At 54.6% G+C, this 3,529-nt stretch overlaps 1 protein-coding gene across 1 annotated transcript in view; it reads right to left on the bottom strand.

The window, feature by feature from the left end:
• The window catches only part of PPP1R37 (protein phosphatase 1 regulatory subunit 37), a gene marked incomplete at its 5' end in the record, with an annotated part of 56,795 nt that overhangs the window by 27,220 nt on the left and 26,046 nt on the right, over window positions 1–3,529 (bottom strand).

Raw genomic sequence — 3,529 nt, 5'->3', positions numbered from 1 at the left:
TTCCACCACACCCCTCCAGCTCCCCATGGGACACACCCTGACCTGACCGAGGCCAAGGGCTCCCTGAGTCTAAACATTCTGGCCTCTCAGGCGATGTCTGTGAATGAAGAATGAATGAACGCACTAGCTGCGAAATGAACACCCCGCCCACCCTGCCAGAACCACGAGAGGGAGGGAAGGAGGCCCTAGAAAGGAGGCTTCCTCACTAGAGGCTAAGACTCCCATCCTTTCCTCTCAGGAGCTCCCCTAGCCCAGCCCACTGTGGGTTACAATGCCCACAGCTTCCTAGGCAATGACACTATTCCCCTCTGCCCCTCCTGGGAGGGAGCTGTCACAACTCGGGGACTCGGGGACAGATGCCCCTGCCACGTGCTAAGGGATGGCCAGCTGTGGGGGACAGGAGGGACTTACGTAACCAGCCAGAGGCTGGGCTTCCAGGCCCTGGGCCTCAGGAAGGGCCTGCCTATGCCGTGAAGGGCACAGATGGCAGGTGCCAGGGCCCGCCTACCCCGCCCCTCCTCCTGGCCTTCGGAAAGCATGGCTCAGCTGAAGATCCCATCACAGACATACGTGCCGCCCGCAGATGCCCAGGGCCTTGCAGGTCCCAGGGGCCAGAAGGAAAGAGGCAAGTCACGTGTGACTTTCCATGGGCCTGTCAGGCAGCCTCTCCCTCAGCGAGCCCCTGACACGGCAGAGGTGTGTTCGAGTGACAGGGGAGGTCAAGGCCTTAATCCCTGGGTCTCTAGTTGCACAGAGCACCCAAATCTCAGCTTGATGACAGGCAACTTTTTTCTTTTTAAGATTTTATTTATTATTATTTATTATTATTCTTCAATTTTGACCCGAGAGTGACACACGGAGAGAAAGGAAAAGTGAGAAAACATGGTCCAGGACTCGAACCATGGTTGCTCATGTTGGAGTCCAGTGCCTTAACCACCACACCACCTAACGGCCCCAACATTTTACATTTTTTCTTTTTAAGTTTATTTACTTATTTCTGAGAGAGAGAGAGAGAGAGACAGGAATTCCAACAGGGTCTTCGTGCTGCGACCTCCCCCCAGCCTTGGCCTGGATCACAGACGTGTGCTTGCAGTCAGTGCGCTCAGGGAGGTCCTGAGACATGAACACAGGACCTTTGTCATGTGGGTCCTATCGTTACAACTGCACCACCACCTCTGTGACAGGCAACTTTTGAACGTAAATTTTAAAACCTTTGCTACAGGACATATGTGTTTGCTGGAGAGAGAAAGAGAAGATAGAGAGAAGGAAAGTGAGAAAGCAGTTCCCAGGGAGATGGCCGTGCCACAATCCCAGTGTGATTTTCCAGCTGCTGGGTCTAGGACTCATCTACACGATCAGCGATGTGGGGGCCAGCTGCTTCACCATCGCGGGTTCATGGACTGTAAATGATGACAAGCAACAAACGCTTCCATGTATTACCTCATTGGCTCTTCCACATCCATTTTTCAAGTGGGGAAACTGGGGAATCAAGGACCCTACCCGAGGTCACAGCCCACAGAGGGAAGAGCTGGGAAGAGCTGGGAAGAGCCTGTGCAGCCTCCAAGCCTCTGCTCTCAGCCTTCACATGTGACCACCTTCTCACACCACAACCCCCCTAACTCCTACCCCTTTCAGAGAAGGTAACTAGCCTCAGGGAGACAGTGCGCTTGCCAAAGACACATACGCAGGGAGGCCTGGCTTTAAGCCTGCTCTCTCAGACCTGGAGGTGGGGACAACTGTGCCTCGTGGAATAGCTCATTTGTTTTATTTTTCTTCTTTTTTGGAGAGGTTTTTGCTATAGGGTGCGTATGCTCACCAGAAAGAGAGAGACAGAAAGCGAGAAATCACCCCCCAGGGGGCATGGCCACGCCGCAATCCCTTCTCCTCCATTCTCCTCTTGGGATCTTGCATACGCGCCCGGCGTGAGTTTAAGCCACTGGGTCCGGGACTTGAACCGTGGTTGACTACATGGGAGTCCAGCAACATAGCCATTATGCTAACTGCTGGTCCTTTATTTATTTTCTTTAAGAGAGATTTTTGCTATAGGGCATGTGTGCTTCCCGGAGAAACAGAGACAGGAAGCGAGAAATCACCTAGAGACACGAAGCGAGAAATCCCCTCCCCTCTCCAGAAGGCCATGCTGCGATCCCTGCTCCTCCATTCTCCTCTTGGGATTTTGGCCACGCACACACATGCACCCAGCGTGAATTTTAAGCCACCAGGTCCTGGACTCGAAACATGGTCAACTACGCGGCAGCCTAGCGACATAACCATTATGCCATCTGCTGGTTCCTTGTCCTGTTCTTGTCTTAAGTTTACTTATTTTTCCATGAGTGACAGAGATAGCACTCCCGACAGGGTCCTGATGCCACAATGCACCCCCCAGCCTCGGCCAGCCCTGGATCATGGGCACGTGTGTGCCTAGCACACTCAGGGAAGTCCCCGGATTTGAACCAAACCGTCCCAACACAGGACTGCCTCGCAGACGGTCACATCTTACCACTGTACCACCACCTGCCCCGCCTCATGGAATGGTTTGGGGCACCCAATGTTCTCACCCAAGTCACGTGCCCTGCCACCTTGCCCATCCCCAGTCTGCTGGTGGGCAGACCTGCCTCTCGCTGCTCCCTCTCTAACAGTGGGCCACGAGGTGGGGCCAGGTCTGTCTGGGCCAGTACTGGGTCCCCTGTAGGGCGAGCAGAGCCCAGCAATGATGAGCAAGTACCTGAACCACGCACACCAGGCCTGGTGGGCAGGGCAGGGCAGGGCAGGGCAGGGCAGGGCAGGGCAGGCAGCAGGGCACCACTGCACAATGCCGGAACCACACGGGAAGGCCCGGGTTCAGAGTCCAGATGAACCTGAATAGCTGTGGGCATGCTCCACCCCAGCTGGCTGTTAGCCGGGGGAAGTACTGTGGCGTGGCAAGGCCCTGTTGATGGTCCCTCTCAGGCTCTCCTCCTCCCTCATGAAAGAAACAAACCTAAAAGCAAAGAGGGACAGAGGGAAAAAATACACCCAGCCTTCCGGCGAGAGGAGACCAAAGACACCTAGAGAACACAGTACCCAAGACCATCCCCTGGCCCAGGCCTTCTGCTGCGGTGTCAGTGTATATATGGGTGAGGGGTTCTCTATGGCAGCTGAAAGGGGCTCCCCAGAAGGACGTGTACACCTGAGGACATCAGTAACCTTCTGCCTTGTGACATGAATATGCCTTCTCAACACAGCAGTGTCCTGTTGCGGGCATGGCGTTCAGGGTGAGAACATGTATTTGGGGACCAGCAGATAGTGTAATGGTTACATCACTGGATTCCCATGTAGTTGACCACGGTTTGAGTCCTGGACCTGGCGGCTTAAAACTCATGTGGGGGCGAGGCAGGGTGACAATGACCAGCAGGTGACATGGTGGTTAAGACACTGGACACTCCCCCGTGGCAAACTATGGTTCGAGCCTCGGAACTGGTGGCTTGTTTTTTCACTTTCCTTCTCCCTCTGTGTGTGTGTGTGTGTGTGTGTGTGTGTGTGTGTGTGT

The sequence above is a fragment of the Tupaia chinensis genome, unplaced genomic scaffold (assembly GCF_000334495.1).
Source record: "Tupaia chinensis unplaced genomic scaffold, TupChi_1.0 Scaffold000067_1, whole genome shotgun sequence".
Classification (NCBI taxonomy): domain Eukaryota; kingdom Metazoa; phylum Chordata; class Mammalia; order Scandentia; family Tupaiidae; genus Tupaia; species Tupaia belangeri.
The sequence above is the reverse complement of the archived record's forward strand: the minus strand, read 5'-3'. Positions and strand labels throughout refer to the sequence as shown.